The 16,814-nt window shown below is 38.1% G+C and overlaps 1 pseudogene; it reads right to left on the bottom strand.

Annotated features, from left to right (window-relative positions):
* Positions 1 to 13,034: 13,034 nt before the first annotated feature.
* LOC128558329 (uncharacterized) lies at positions 13,035 to 14,747 on the bottom strand (annotated as a pseudogene).
* Between the last annotated feature and the right edge of the window lie 2,067 nt (positions 14,748 to 16,814).

Raw genomic sequence — 16,814 nt, 5'->3', positions numbered from 1 at the left:
GTTGGGGCAAGAGTGAGGTTAGGTGCACCATTAACCGGTTTAAACTCCCCAGTGGTGGTTTTGCCACTGACCGTTCCAAGGCGGTGCCCCACTGTACTCCTGTATATTTGTTTTTCATTTTTTGTGTGTTGTGTGCGAGGGTTGTTCGTGTGTGTCTTTGGGGCGGCTGCGTTTTTTGAACGTGGCTTTCCCTGTTGGATATTCTTCCTTGTTTTTTTGGACTATGACGTCACAGCTTTACTTAACTTCTCAACGAAGTAAAAAGAGCGTTGTACGAGTCTGCGGTTTTCAGTTTGCATTGTTCTCGGTGCTTCCGAGGGATCTACTTTTCAGATTATATTAATATAAAACATGAGGAAGGAGGAGATGTTGTTATGGACATTGATTAAGTATTGACTAATGGTTTCTTGTAGGTGAAAGGTGGCATCGTTTGGGTACGAATAACCTTTGACATAACAGTGATAGTTGTACTTGACGTAACACTGATAATTGTACTTGACCGTTCCAAGGCGGTGCCCCACTGTGTTCCTTTGTTTGTTGGTTTTGTCCTCTTGTGTTGGCTTTGTGTGTGTGCGCGTGTATGTGTGTGTGTTCCTTTGTTCGTTTTGTCCTCGTGTGTTGGCCTTGTGTGTGTGCACGCGTATGTGTGTGTGTTTGTGATGTGCACGTCTGCGTGCTGTAGGTTTCGTTTTGGGGAGGCTGCGATTTTGGTACGTGGCATTCCCTGTTTGATATTTGTCTTTGTTTTTTTTTTTTTTTACATGCCTTGCCTTTTTGTTTCCATTACGTGTGTTAGAGATTTACCTGGAGGGGATTACGTTTATTAATACTGTCCCGTGTCTTTGGAACATGGTTGGGGTAAGAGTGAGGTTGGGTGCGCACCATAAACCGGTTTAAGCTCCCAAGTGGTGTTTTTGCCACTGACAGTTCCAAGGCGGTGCCCTGCTGTTCGTTTTGTCCTTATGTGTTGACTTGTGTGTGTGCGCGTGTATGTGTATGTGTGTGCTTGTGGTGTACGCGTCTGCGTGCTGTGGGTTTCGTTTTGGGGAGGCTGCGTTTTTGGTACGTGGCATTCCCCGTTTGATATTTGTCTTTGTTTTTTTCTGTTATAAGTGCAGTGTTTTCGGTGGTGTATGGAAGTGTGTTCCCATAGGGATATATGAGCTGTCTTAGACAGATTAGACTATAAAAATCCATATTAACATCCGGCGCATATTTCCAAAACTGTTTCGCTTCACTCTAAGTCTAAAGCAAAGCCTGGGAGAGAAATTACCAAGTTCCCCAATACTTCCTACTGGTGCTCGAATCCCGGACCTCGTGATGCGTAGTCGTACACTAACCACGTCGATAAAGGGTTAAAAAACAAAGACAAATGTTAAACAGGGGATGCCACGTACCAAAAACGCAGCCTCCCTAAAACGAAACCCACAGAACGCAGACGTGCCCACCACAAACACAAAAAACAAAGAAAAATATCAAACAGGGAATGCCACGCACCAAAAACGTAGCCTCCTCAAAACGAAACCCCCAGCACGCAGACGCGTACACCAAACACACACACACACACACAAAGCCAACAGATAAGGCCAAAACGAACAACACACACGCACACAAAGCCAACACATAAGACGAAACGAACAAACAAAGGAACACAGTGGGGCACCGCCTTGGAACGGTCAGTGGCAAAAACACCACTGGGGAGCTTAAACCGGTTTATGGTGCACCTATCCTCACTCTTAACCCCACCATGTTCCAAAGACATGGGACAGTGTAAATAAAAGTAATCCCCTCCAGGTGAATCTCTTACACACGTAATGGAAACAAAAAGGCATGGCATGTAAAACACAAAAATGCTCGTGTATAAATATATAAAAAACAAACCTTAAGAACCAAAAACGTATGTGCTAAATGCCTTTTCAGAAGACAGAGCAACAAGAGAAACACCCTTAAGGGCCCGACGAAACAGGCCAGAAGACAAATATCAAAACAGTTCAGTCCTGGTAGGATTTCAAAACTGCTTATCACAGAGTCCCCCCCCCCTCTTCCGTCAGGCGCAATCAAAGAGGGAAGCGTAGTGTCCAACTGTAAACGGGTTGAACACTAAACATGCGGTATGTCTCAAAACAGTTGGGTCGTAACCTCTTTTAATAAAACGTTTGATAATCTTTCCAAATACATTTGGAAAATTACCGTGACCCAAGATCTTACGAAGTTTGTAAACCACATCCCCATAAAAAACGGGTTTAGAAATACCTTCTCGCAGAAGTGTCTTTAAATTACTATTGAATTTTAAAACTAAATCAGAATTACGATAATAAAATTTAGCAAAATATTTACGCAATTTGTAATAACGGTAGCCTTGCTGAAGAAGTTTACCTGTAATATATTGATTACGTTCATTGAAATGCTTGACATGACTACACGCTCTGGCAAACCGAATTAATTCAGAAATAGCCAACACATGAGTACAAAACGAACAAACAAAGGAACACAGTGGGGCACCGCCTTGAAACGGTCAGTGGCAAAAACACCACTGGGGAGCTTAAACCGGTTTATGGTGCGCACCCAACCTCACTCTTACCCCCACCATGTTCCAAAGACACGGGCCAGTGTAAGTAAAAGTAATCCCCTCCAGGTGAATCTCTCACATACGTAATAGAAACAAAAAAGCATGGCGTGTAAAACACAAAAATGCTCGTGTATAAATATTTAAAAAGCAAACCTTTAGAACCAAAAACGTATTGTAATCAATCAATGCCTTTTCAGAAGGCAGTGAGTGAGTGAGTTGGGTTTTACGGCGAATCGACACAAACAGCAACAGGAGAAACACCCTTAAAGGCCCGACGAAACTGGCCAGAATTCAGATATCAAAACAGTTCAGTCCTCCCCCTCTTCCGTCAGACACAATCAAAGAGGGAAGCTGTGAACTGTAAACGGGTTGGCCAATAAATCTACTGTCACTACACTTCTCCCCCTTTAGTTTTCAGAGCTCACCAACTCTCCAGAATGACCCTCCACTTCTGACACCATTAAAGTAAAACCTGGAAGAGAAAATACCAAGGTCCCTACTGGGGCTCGAACTCCGCACCTCGAGATCCTTAGACGGACACTAACCACGTCGTTAAAGGGTTAACACAACAGCAATGCTGTTGGAAGTGGCATATAAACCTACTATCACTACAATTTGAACCCTGGTATTCTGATATGTTTAGCATACTTATATCCAGTATATTACATATATCTAGTATATAGCTAATTTAGCACTCGTGATTTTAATTAGCATTCACCTTGAAGTGCTGAATGGTATTGGCATTTGCAACTGGTCCAGACCGTGCTGGGTGTAGCTACACTGTTCTTTTTAAGATATTGGGGTAAATGGTGTATGTTCATTGCTGAAACATTATTGCCATCCTGTTCACTGCTTGTACATTAAACTTAAACATTGGCTAACAATATAGGCCTTAACTGAATGATATGACGCCATTGTCAAAGCGCTGTTCCTTCTAATCCCAACTGTTCTGGTCTAGATAGGATTCATGATGAGAAGGCTAGTTAATTTTTTATTTATGCACATTCAAAATAAAACTTTTTGCACATGTTTGCAGACACAGTCACGTGTATACAACAAATGGTTTGGATAGTCAAACTTGTTAAAGACTGTCTGCAATTTTGACAGATATATTCATAAATTATATACGGTTCAATAACTGAAATGCTATAATGAAACAATATAAACAGCCCGGCATCTCAAACAAAATTCTAATGTAGGTACAAGCTGACCAGAACATGTTCAAATTGACTATTCTAGTTTTAAGTTTTTAAAAAAAGATTATGTGCTGACTGTTGGCACACATTGACCAAGGTACGAGTTGACCTAAGACTAAACATAAACAACAATATATTGATCAAACGTACTATAAAAAACAAAGAAAAATATCAAACAGGGAATGCCACGCACCAAAAACGTAGCCTCCTCAAACGAAACACCCAGCACGCAGACGCGTGCACCACACACACACACACACACACACACCCAAAGCCAACACATAAGGACAAAACGAACAACACACACGCACACAAAGCCAACACATATGTTTTCCTATTTTAGTTACTGGCAGACTATTCAGTTAAAATATACAGATCGGCTGATTTTGCAAGTCACTTTAGACAACCAAAGTGTTAGAAGATTGGAGGCTGGAGGTCAGTAAGTCTAGTTTAATGTCAGATTTCAAAAAAGGTTGATCATGAAAGAAAACTTGAAGGTCATTGAAAGATCAGATGTCTGGTCTAAGCATTTCTGATGGATAATTGCCAAAAATTGAAGAAAAAAAAAAAACGGTATAAATAATACCATTCTGTGTAATATTTGTAACTCTCAATTTTGTATCTTTAAGCCTTAAACTTTAACTTATGTACTGGGAGTGGGACCGGATTGCAGTTTTACATAAAAATTGAGAAGTGTGAAATATGGTAAAATAGCCGCAATTAATGTGATGGTATGATTATTTGGAAGAAAACTACAACAGAATTAAATTTCTTACGAATTTTGTCAGTGAAATTGTCCAACAGGTATATGCAAACTGTGAAAATACTTTCGGCACTGGCAGGAAAAGGATAGTTTACTGGGTCCAATAACCCTTGTTGCAAGATAGTCTTAAGTCTGATAATCATTTTCACCATATATTTATGCATAGTCATATGCTTTTGCTCATTGTTAAAACTATTATTTTGTTTACATTTACATCACTTCTCTTTTAGATAATCAGTTGGAGGAAATCCGCAAGAATTATGTATTATCATCCCCAACAAGTTCAAACATTGCTGCAGGCTGTGAGTATTGTTTTGGAATAAAACTTGTCTCTGAGAGGTATACAGGGGGTGTACAGGAGTCGTATGGAGTGAACTACTTATGCATTTCTCAAGTAAATGAGATGAAACTTGCAATATGTCATCATCATAAAGTGTAGATGTGGATGGCATATTTTTCATGCTTGTCTGCTCAAGTGTTGCAGAGTTACTCACCCTTTGACTTGGACTGTGGACAAAATATACACATTGGCACTACTGGTACATACATGTAAAAGTGTTTTGGCATTTTTCAAGCTGTTGAGATGAACTTAGCTTATGTTATCACTATAAATTCAAGATGTTGGAAGGAATCACTAAATTGCTATTCATCTGCATCCCGTTGCACCCCATTGCAGGGATATTAATCACCTTCAGTGATAGTTCTTGTTATTAGCTCACTTGTCACATAGTCAGCTTTTGTGATCACCCTTCGTCTGTCATCGTCCATACACAATTTCTTGTGAACACGATAGAGACCACCTTTTGCAATCAATTTTAATCAAACCGCACACAACTTGTATTGGCTTAATATCTCGGTTCCTTTCGAAAACTGGCCAGGTCCCATCATGGATTCTAGGGTTATGGCTCCTTAAAGGGCCAAACTTTATTTTGGCTTTTGCATTCATATAGAGACTTCATTTATGGTTTGATTTGATACAGACTTGCAAAGTATCTTTAACAACAATAGATCCTGGATTCCATGATGAATCCGTCAGATCCAATCAATCATAGTAATTACAGCCCCAGATTGGCCCCTGAAAGAGCCAAAATTTGTTAATTCTTACCTTGTGAACACGATAGAAGTGACATTTTACATTCGATTTTGACCACACTTACACACAACTTGAGTCACAATAAGATCTCGGTTCCTTTCGAAAACGGGCTAGATTTGGATTCCAGAGTTATTGCCCCTTGCAAAATTTTCTATTTTGGCCCTTTCAGCCATGTAAAGGTTTCATTTATGCTTTAATTTGATACAAACTTGCACAGAATGTTTATCTTGATGATCTGGGCCAAGTTCGAAACTTGGTCATGTGGGGTCAAAAACTAGGTCACCAGGTCAAATCAAAGGAAAAGCTTGTTCACACTCTTGAGGCCAAATTTATCACCCTATCTTCATGACATTTGGTAAGAATGTTTATCTTGATGATTCCTATGCCAGATTAGAATCTGGGTCATGTGGGGTCACATGAAGAATTCAAAGCCCGCGGTGAGGCTCGAACCCACATCGATGAGGGGCAAGTGATTTAAGTCAACGACCTTAACCACTCGGTCACAGAGGCCCCCTATTTAACTTGAGTCATGTAAAAGAAATCATGTATTTTTCTTTGCTGATAATATTAACAGTTCATTCTTTCTTCTGTATTCAGCAGACAGAAGAGGTATGCAGCAATACAAGTCCAGACGTTGGTGAACGCAGTGAGTATTACCCATAAGAATAGTCTGCCTCACAAAGTATTTATATTTATCCAGTCAGCAGTTCTCAGCCTGATATTTTGGAAACCATCATTAGATTTGAGTGAAGCTATGATAGAAGAAATCATTAAATGTTTCCCCCCAAAAGTTCAATCTATGTTGAAATAAGAAAAATAATAAAGAAATTCCTCGACAGTTCTATTAAATGAATTGGATGTAAAATTTCAAAAATCCATTTGCAGTTTGCATTACTATTTCAGAGTGGTTAAACAAGAATTTTTTGTTATCCCCCGCGGAAGGCAAAGTGATATAGTTTTGTCTTTGTCTGTCTGTCCGTCAGGAGCCATATCTAGGAAGTGTTCTGGAATATTTATATAAAATTTCATGTACATGTTCGCCACTATAGGGAAATGCGGCCCCTCAAGTTTCAGTGAGATTGCCCAAGTAACACCTTAGTTACTAGTTTCTAGTGTTAACTATATAGGGTAATTTCTGCTTCATAACTTGTGACATATTTGACCTAGAACTGTGAAACTTTACATTTAATTAGATCACCATAAGGTGGTAGTGCACACATACTTTCGTCAGGATCTCTAGTAACTTCAGAGTTATTGCCCTTTATATAAAAATCGACATATTTGTACATAACAAACTAACCAATTGGTAGAATTTCTTAAAACTTCTTTCCTTTTTTTCATGAACATTTATTATCAACATGTGAAGATGTTTACCCACACCCGGTCACCCCCTGCCCTGGTCACAAACCCTCTCACCCCCCACCCCCATATTTTTTTTTCTTTTTTAAACAAACCTTCCATGAATATTTATCAGCATGCAAAGTTGTACCCTGCCCCCACCTTGCTCCTCAACTAAGTCACCCCACAAGCCCCGATTATGCACCCCCCCCCCCCCAAAAAAAAATGAAAATAAATAATAAATTAAATTTTCATTCTTTCTTTAAAATTTTCAGACCTTCCATTTATATTTATCATCATGTGTAGCTGTAACCCCCTCCCCGCTTACCCTCTGTCACCACCCACATTCAAGATTTCTTACTCGACTGCGCTCTCTTAATGACATCTGTTCTTTTAAGTTCAAATGTAATAAAATTATTTGCTTCTTAGTAACATCCTTAACTTTTTGCCGGATATATTTCTTTACCATTCCTCACCACAAACCCATTCGGCTAGGGGTTACCAATTCATCGAATTTGCTTGTTGACTTAATATTCAATTTATACTTGTATGTTTTTCATGTTTTAGGTGACGCTGAAGTCTCCCGTGAAACAAAACAATCATGGTCAAGAGAGGCCATACTTTTTCAGTCTTGAAGATTGAATTCTGCTTAAGCCGGTGCTAGGGGGCGTGGGCAGTGTTGCATTTTCCATTACTGCTCATGAACAGACTCAGTAAAACCGAGTCTGCAATTTTCGCAGTTTGCTTTGTTCTCGGTGCTTCCGAGGGATCTACTTTCCAGATTTTATTTACTCCAAACATGAAGAGTAGCTCGAGGATTCCACAACAAAGAAAAAAGATGTTGGAAGAAGATAAGTGATGAAATGAACCAGAAGGGTTATGTCTTCACACAAAATATCATAGAAGCAAGTAGAGAAATCTGCTGCAATCGCACAAAGATGTTCGGGCTAATAATTCAAAGTCGGGAAGAAAGCGCAAAACATTCCAATACTTTGAAGACATTGAACAAATTGTGAAGAAACGCCATGACATATAACCCAGGTTCCTGGCTGGAAGTGCAAACAGATAATCTGGGGTATCTGTAAGTAACAGTGTTCAGGAGAAGAAAACCACTTACAAAATGAAGATAAAAAATGCTAGTAAATGTACTGATGATGAACTTTCCCAGAGTGAAAGTTCATGCAAGACACCAAACCAAAAACCAAAAAGGTGTGACCGGTCAGACAACTCTCAAGACACATGTGAGCAACTTTTGATCTTTCTGAAAGAAAATGAAGAAAGACGAAAGAAGGAACGAGATGAAAGAGAAAAAATGAGAGATGCTAGAGAACAAGAGAGAAATAATTTGTTGAAGGAACTTATTTCTGTCCTCAGAGATTAAGGTTCAATGAAAGTGTTCTAAAACCTAACATGAGATTTGATCTTGAGCAATGCTCAGACCTGTGAGTTATTGTGATCACTCGATGTCCGTCGTCTGTTCACATTTAGCTTGTGTATGCAATAGAGGCTGCATTTTTTACTTGGTCTTCATGCAATTTGATCAGATTGCTTTGATGAAATCTAGGTCAAGATCGAATACTGGTCAAAACCTAGGTCACCTGGTCAAATCAAAGACAATTCTTGTGTATGCAATAGGGACTGCATTTTCCACTCGATATTCGTGGAATTTTATCAGATTGTTTGAATGAAATCTAGGTCAAGATCGAATACTGGTCAAAAACTAGGTCACCTGGTCAAATCAAAGACAATTCTTGTGTATGCAATAGGGACTGCATTTTCCACTAGATATTCGTGGAATTTTATCAGATTGTTTGTCTTGATCTCATCTATTCCGCTCTTCACACAATTTAGAAGATGTATATCTTTGAATTACAATTTTGGCCTATAACAATTTTGAAATAAGTCTTCGATAGACCAGCTTTTAAAAGTATGCTTTTAATATTTTTCAGTAAAAAAACTGCCAAAATTAGCTTTATTTTAATACAGAAAGGTTAAAAGCACTTTTCTTGTAGGCTTTTTTCAAAACCATTATTTGTAAGTGAAAATAATTTCAGCCCTTTCAACCTTAATGTCTTCTAGTTAAAATTTAGTAAAGAAAGGCACTAATATAGCTTTATGTTACCATGGTAACCATTTTAAGAACTTTGGTCATGATATTTCACTCCCATTCTAAAACTGCCTAGCAACTATGAACCTGATTTTTTTCATGATCAAAATTTACAGCGGGTTTGGAATATAATTACTATTTCTTGTGTTAACCTACTTTAAAAAAGTTAGATCTGATCACACGAGTGGAATGCATGAAGTTCATAAAAAGTGTGTAAAATTTTGGCCGTTTTGAAATTTGTTTATAATAATATGATCTATCGCTGTATGTCCTTCAAAACAAATTGTCGCACATTACTCCAGAATTATTTGAGCTAGTGTCCTTAATCTTTACAGCAATGTTAAAAAGTTTTTGAATAAAATCTGGAAAGTAGATCCCTCAAAAGCACCGAAAACAATGCAAACAATGAAAATTGCAGACTTGGTTTGATTGAGTCTGTTCATGAGCAGTAATGGAAAATGCAACACTGCCCACGCCCCCTAGCACCGGCTTAAGCAGTATTCAACCTTCAAGACTGATAAGAAAAAGTATGGCCTCTCTTGACCAGTATTCAAATCTAAATGAAGTTGTACGCCCTATCTTTTGTTTATATGTGCCTATTAAAAGCATCGCTATGGACGTTGACTTTAGAGTTTAAATTTAATTCAGTACAATAGAAAAAGTTGAAACTTCACAGGTCGCTCAACACAACAAAAACGAAAATGTTGCAGGCTCGGTTTGATTGAGCCTGTTCATGGACGGTAATTAAATTGCATGCTACCGTCCACGCCCTCTAGCCCCGGGTTGAGCAGAACTCAACATTTACACATGCTAAAAGTACAAAAAAAAACAATTTAGCGACATCTGCAGATGTGTTCATACGGCGGTGCACACGGAACCTTCAATGCTACACTAGCGTGTAATTCCATGAAGAGCGGCGTATGGCCAGTTAAAATAATGGGTTTGCCCTAAACGAAAAAACAATGAGCAGAACTAAACAAACTGGAATTTAGAAAGGGGATCTGAGGTTATGGAGCCTGCATATCACAGTAACTGCCAAAAGACAAAATTAAAAAGCAGGCACCATATCCAAGGGGTGATTAAACAATACCAAAAGCTATGAAAGCGGGAGTATTGGAACACCCAGGCCGAAATGTTCATGCTGAGAAACTAAAGAGTACCAGTAACACGACATAAAGGTCGTGCTGAACGATTTGAGAAGACCGAAATATATCAGCCCTGATTGAATGTACGGGGAGACTTTTTACGGCCGCCACACGGCACAAACAACGCTGCTGTGATCATAAAATAGAAACAGTTGAAACTTCACAGGTCGCTCAACACAACAAAAACGAAAATGTTGCAGGCTCGGTTTGATTGAGCCTGTTCATGGACGGTAATTAAAATGCATGCTACCGTCCACGCCCTCTAGCAAGTTTTATTTTATATTTCATTATGCATTTTAGTAAAATGCAATAAAACAGTAGCGAAATTGGAAAAGGGCCTGCAATGTTATTGCTAGTATCTTAGAAGTACCGAGTTAAGAGACATGAAACTTGACCAGAATGTTAAAATGTGAAATTGTGCCCAAGCAAAGGAACAGTGTGGGATATGTGATACCAGATCTTTTTCGTTGGCTGTGCATCCGACAGATTACACAGCCAACTCAGAACAGCTGGTCTCGCAGATGTTCTAATATTCGGTATTCATGGTTGTAGTTTGAAGCCAACTTACTTTTTAGCTCGACTTTTCGAAAATATTGCACTCGCCCCGGCGTCGGCATCGCCGTTAGTTAAAGTTTTTGATAAATAAAATCTGGAAAGTAGATCCCTCGGAAGCACCGAAAACAATGCAAACAGTGAAAATTGCAGACTCGGTTTGATTGAGTCTGTTCATGAGCAGTAATGGAAAATGCAATACTGCCATCGCCCCCTAGCACCGGCTTAAGCAGTATTCAATCCAGTGTCAAATGTCTCTGTTACTACTGACTTGAAACTTAAAATAGTTATTTACTACCAAAGTCTGCACTAAGAGAAACAATTTCCATAACTCTGATTTGAATTTTGTCAGAGTTATGCCCCTTTTTAACTTGGAATGTTTTGGATAAAGTTATTGATAAAGTCAAATATCTCTGTTACCATCAAAGCTTTTGGCTTGAAACTTAAAATAGTTATTTACTGTCAAAGTCTACACTAGGAGTAAAAATCCCTATAACTCTGATTTTAATTTTAACAGAGTCATGCCCCTTTTTTAACTTAGAAATTTTTGTTTAAAGTTTTATAAAGTTTTTACTGGCAAAGCTCTAATTCAGAGTCAAGCACTGAGGAAAGTGGAGCGTGCTGTCTTATGGACAGCTCTTGTTAACCTAGAATTTTTGGTTAAAGTTTTTGATAAAGTCGAATATCTCTGTTACTGTCAAAGCTATTGACTTGAAACATGAAATAGTTATTTACTATTAAAGTTTACACTAGGAGAATAATCCCCATAACTCTGACCTGCATTTTGACAGAGTTATGCCCCTTTTTAACTTAGAATTTTTTGGGTAAAGTTTTTGATAGTCAAATATCAAATACTATCAAAGCTTTTGACTTGAAACTTAAAATAGATATTTACTATCAAAGTTTACACCAGGAGAAACAATCCTCATAACTCTGATTTGAATTTTGACAGAGTTATGCCCCTTTTTTATCCGAGAATTGTTTGGTTAAAGTTTTACTAGCAAAGCTGTAATTCAGAGTCAAAATTTGAGAAAAGTCGAGCGTGGTGTCTTACGGACAACTCTTGTTGTTCGTCCGTATGAAACTTTTTATCTCACCTGAGCATAGCTCAGCGTGAACTATTAGTATCGATAGTCCATCTGTTGTCCGTCGTCGTTAACACCAGAGCCTGTTAACATTCTAGAAGCCACACTTACTAAAGCCCCAGTTTCACATACAACAACTTAAACACTGAATAAAATAGTTTTCATGTACGAGAGTAGTATTTGAAACCATCATTTCAAGTATTAAAACGGTTACAAGCCAATCCTTTCATTTAAAATCGTCCGTTTCACCATTAACTGGATGATACATCCTCTATATGCAAATTAGCTAGCTAATCTAAAGATCATGTATTATAAAATAAGTACACTTCCGAGAACTTTTTGAAATAATTAAATGAACATTAATTCAATATTTCATCAATGATTTTGTGGAAAATACAATAATTTTGACAATAAACAGTAGTATTCCTATTTTACATAATAGATGATGTAACATCCAGTTAATAGTGAAAACAACGGTTTTAAATGACTGGGTTTGTTTGAATATTTGAAGTATAGGTTTCAAATACTACTCTTACATATACATGAAAAATAATTTAATCAGTGTTTAATTTGTTGTATTGAAACTGGGGTTTTAAGTAAAGTCGAACAAACTTAGACCAAAGATGTATGACCTCAAGATCTCGTACGAGTTTGAAACTAGGTCATGTGGGGCCATCAACTAGGTCAAATGGTCAAACGTTAGAAAAGCCTTGTTACACATTGGAGACAATATTTCTTAGCAATGTTAACCATACTTGCCACTGAGGTTTATAGCCATTATGCCTAAGTGGAGTTTGACATTAGGTTATACGAGGTCTTTAACTAGGTATCTAGGTCGTATTTTATAAAACTTCTTCAAATGAGAGTTAGTTCTTTCAAGCATTTGGTCCATATGTAATAACCAGACTGTTGATAGCCTCAGGTGAGCGATTTAGGACCATCACGGTCCTCTTTTTTTTGTTGAACAGTATAGTTTATATACAACATTGATCTTTTCTAATTGCTCAGTTTTGTTTTATATTTTCATATGCATTTAAGTAAAATAAAAAACTGTTACAGTTAATATATTTTTGTGTAACAGTACGGTTTATACAAAATGATCTCTTGAATATTGTTCAAACTTTATTTATATATTTTCATGTGCATTTAGGTAAAATGTAATAAATCTGTTACAAATAGTGTGTGTTTAGTGTTTAATCATGTCACTGTAACAATCTTCTTGCAATATTGAGTCATTCCTTGCTCCAAGCTCATCATCATGTTCATGGAAGTTTTGTACGTTCACTGCTTCTTGAGGAACTTGGACGTCAGCTAATACATCATCTATTTCATCATGGTTCATGATACAGATATTGTGAAGAACACGTGCCGTAAGAATTGTCATCACAATAGTTGTAATATCTCTTTGGTCAATATTTTGAAGTCAGACGAATCTCCCCTTGAGTAAGCCGAAAGCACGCTCCACATTACTTCTAATGCTAGAGTGAATCTTGTTATAAGTTGTCTGTGCATTTGTCAGGTGACCATTGTCTCTACATGGTTTTAGAAGCCATGGTAAATTTGGGTACCCTGAATCACCCAAAATATGTCCCTGTTGACACAATTTCAGGCTATCTGGATACAATGTAGATTCCCTAAGAACTCGTGCATCGTGAACTTCGCCTGGATGTCCTGCGAACACATGTATAAAACGCAAATTTTCCCTGACAACGTCTTGTAACACAACAGAATAAAAGCCCTTCCTATTATATTAATCAAAACCCCTAACAGATAAATTTTTATTTTTATGTGTGTCCCATCAATCATGCCGACTATGCCTGGAAAACCTTTCAGATTCTCGTACATATCTGCTTTTTCAAGTAACTCGTCATTCTGAGGCCAAACAATGACATTTTGCAGTATGTTTTCTTGAATGAATTGCAGCAGATTCCTAATTGCACAGCAAGCAGTACTCTCACTAACACCAAAGTGGTCAGCTATTGCAGAATATATGTCTAAACTAGCCAGAAACCAAAGTAACATTAGTAGTCTGTCTTCCAATGGTTGCTGAACAGAACCTCCAGTGGATTGTCGGCAGAGTATACCTTTGATATTTTCTGCTGTACATACTTCAGAGATGTAATCCATCAGACATTGAACACTAATTCTGCTAACCCTAAAAAATGTCCGGAGTTCATCAATTCAGAAGGATGCAACTACGTGTCGAACATACCCTGTCGGGCGATGACGTACTACTGGCTTCTTTTTCTGTAAATAGATTATTACAACTATTATAATGCGAGATATCCTGTTTTTGAATAAATAGCAAAAAAGGCTTTGCCAAACTGGTTGATATTCGGACAGTTGCAGCACAGGTACATGATATTATCGTCGGCATCATGATCTGTGCTACGACCCGCAGTCATTTAAAAAAATCAGCTTTGATTTCTCCCGTGGTTACATATTGCAAGTCAGAACATGACTTGTCCAAATATACAATTTTCAGTCTACGCACGCTTTTAAAGAAACTGATTTTTACTTCGATCGAAATGAAGTAGATCTAGTGCACTCGCTATTATTGTTTAAAGAAACAGAGGGAAAAGTACTCGAGTTATAATTATTATCTGCACTGGACTACGGCATTTACATGTACGTGTTGATCTGACAATTACCCGATGCCCAATAATCGAGGCAGATACGGGCACTTTTCTGTGTGTTTATTTATTTAGCACAGGAAAATTTCAAATTTAACTTATCGGGAATGGAAGTCTGTTTAGAATCTGTTAATTCCCTACCTTCTTACAAACAACATTATTATAGCCGTGGCCTCCATATCACTTTCGCTACAGTCAGATGTTGATTCACAGTCTACAACATCAAACTGAGACAAAATTGCAGCAACCTTTCGTTTTTTTGACATTTCGATATTTAACAGGAAGTTACCGTACGGTTCGACGGTAAAAAGTTAACGTCCGTTGAGAAACATTTCTATTCGACTCGATTTAAGTCGTTGAGCAATTAGTTATCAGTGCGCAGGTGGGCGGAGCAAATTTTATCTCAACGCAAAGCCGCCAGTCGAATAGCTCCAATAGTTAAAGGGAACAGATATTTGATAGAGCAAGTACTTACTGTAAAATACTACGTATAAATTTGGACCAATCAGAAAACGTTTTATAAGTAGCACCAATCAATGCTCACGTCTCCTAAGGTATAAATAGGTAGATGGAGGACAGAGAGATCATTCGGTATCCAGCGATCGAAGAAGACGCGTCGAGGAATTAACTTACAATTTATCCCAGTACCTTGATGAGGACATTATTGCAACTACACTGTCAGGGCGGATAAATTATTATAAAGAAAACGTTTTGAAGTTCATAGACTAAAGAAGAGTTGCAGAATTTCAACAAGGTTTATTAAGAGTGTATAGAGCTTTGATTAGATCCAAGTTAGATTACGGTAGTGTTGTTTATGGTTCAGCAAGAAAATCTTATTTACAAATGTTAGATACCATCCATAATCAAGGTCTTTGTATTGCTGTCGGTGCATTTAGAACATCGCCTGTTGAAAGCTTGTATGTTGAGGCAAACGAACCCTCTCTACACACGCCGAGAAAAGCTTTCATTACAATATGCTTTAAGGGTGGCTGCCAACAAATCCAACCCTGCTCATAAAATCATTTTTTTAAGCCCAAATACTTTTATTCATATGAGAATAAACCAAAACAAATCAAACCGTTTGGATTTCGCATAAAATCTTCTATGAATGAAACTGACTTTGAATTCGAAGATATCAAAGAAAATTCAATTCCGGATACGCCATCATGGACCCTGGCTTCCCCTACAGTTCTTTTTTATTTGAAAACAGCCTTTAAAAAGTCAAAAACAAATCCTGAAATATTTAAATCCAAATATAATGAGATCAAATCACTTTACAAGGATTATATTCCAATTTACACTGATGGTTCGAAAGATGATTCGGGGGTTGGCTGTGCGGCCGTCAGCCACCTTCATCAGTCAAATTAGTTTACCAATTAACGCAACAATAATTTCAGCCGAGGCAAAATCTGTTGATTTGGTCCTAAATTTTATATCAAAATAAAGTGAAGACTAGAAAATGCTTTTGTAAAAAAGCGCATGTCTCCCCCAATGCAAAGTCCTATAGGCAAAAAGTCAATAGGGGTCAGGAGCAAAAATCAAAGAGACACTGATGGTTGGCTGCAATAGGGATCATCTACTTGGCATGTCCAGTTATCCCGCTAAATTTCAACACTCTTGGCCTAGTGGTTCTCCAGTCACTGTTCAGGCTCCTGTGACCTTGACCTTTGATCAAGTGACCTCAAAATAAATAGGGGTCATCTACTCTGCATGTCCAATCATCCTATTAAGTTTCAACATTGTAGGTCAAGTGGTTCTCAAGTTATTTCCAAAAAATGATTTTACATGAACAGGCCACTGTGACCTTGACCTTTTACAGACTGACCCCAAAATCAATAGGGGTCATTTACTCTGCATGTGCAATCATCCTATGAAGTTTCAACATTCTGGGTCAAGTGGTTCTCAAGTAATTGATAAGAACTGGTTATCAATGTTCAGGCCCCTGTGACCTTGACCTTTAACAGAGTGGCCCCAAAAACAATAGGGGTCATTTACTCTGCATGAACAATCATCCTATGAAAATTCAACATTCTGGGTCGAGAGGTTCTCAAGTTATTGATTGGAAATGGTTTTCCATGTTCAGGCCCCTGTGGCCTTGACCTTTAACAGAGTGACCCTAAAATCGTTAGGGGTCATCTACTCTGCATGACCAATCATCCTATGAAGTTTCATCATTCTGGGTCAAGTGGTTCTAAAGTTATTGACCGGAAATGGTTTTCAATGTTCGGGCCCCTGTGACCTTGACCTTTCACAGAGTGACCCGCTAATCGTTAGGGGTCATCTACTCTGCATGAATAATCATCCTATTAAGTTTCAACATTCTGGGTCAAGTG

This window comes from Mercenaria mercenaria, chromosome 7, assembly GCF_021730395.1.
Source record: "Mercenaria mercenaria strain notata chromosome 7, MADL_Memer_1, whole genome shotgun sequence".
Lineage (NCBI taxonomy): Eukaryota > Metazoa > Mollusca > Bivalvia > Venerida > Veneridae > Mercenaria > Mercenaria mercenaria.
The sequence above is the reverse complement of the archived record's forward strand: the minus strand, read 5'-3'. Positions and strand labels throughout refer to the sequence as shown.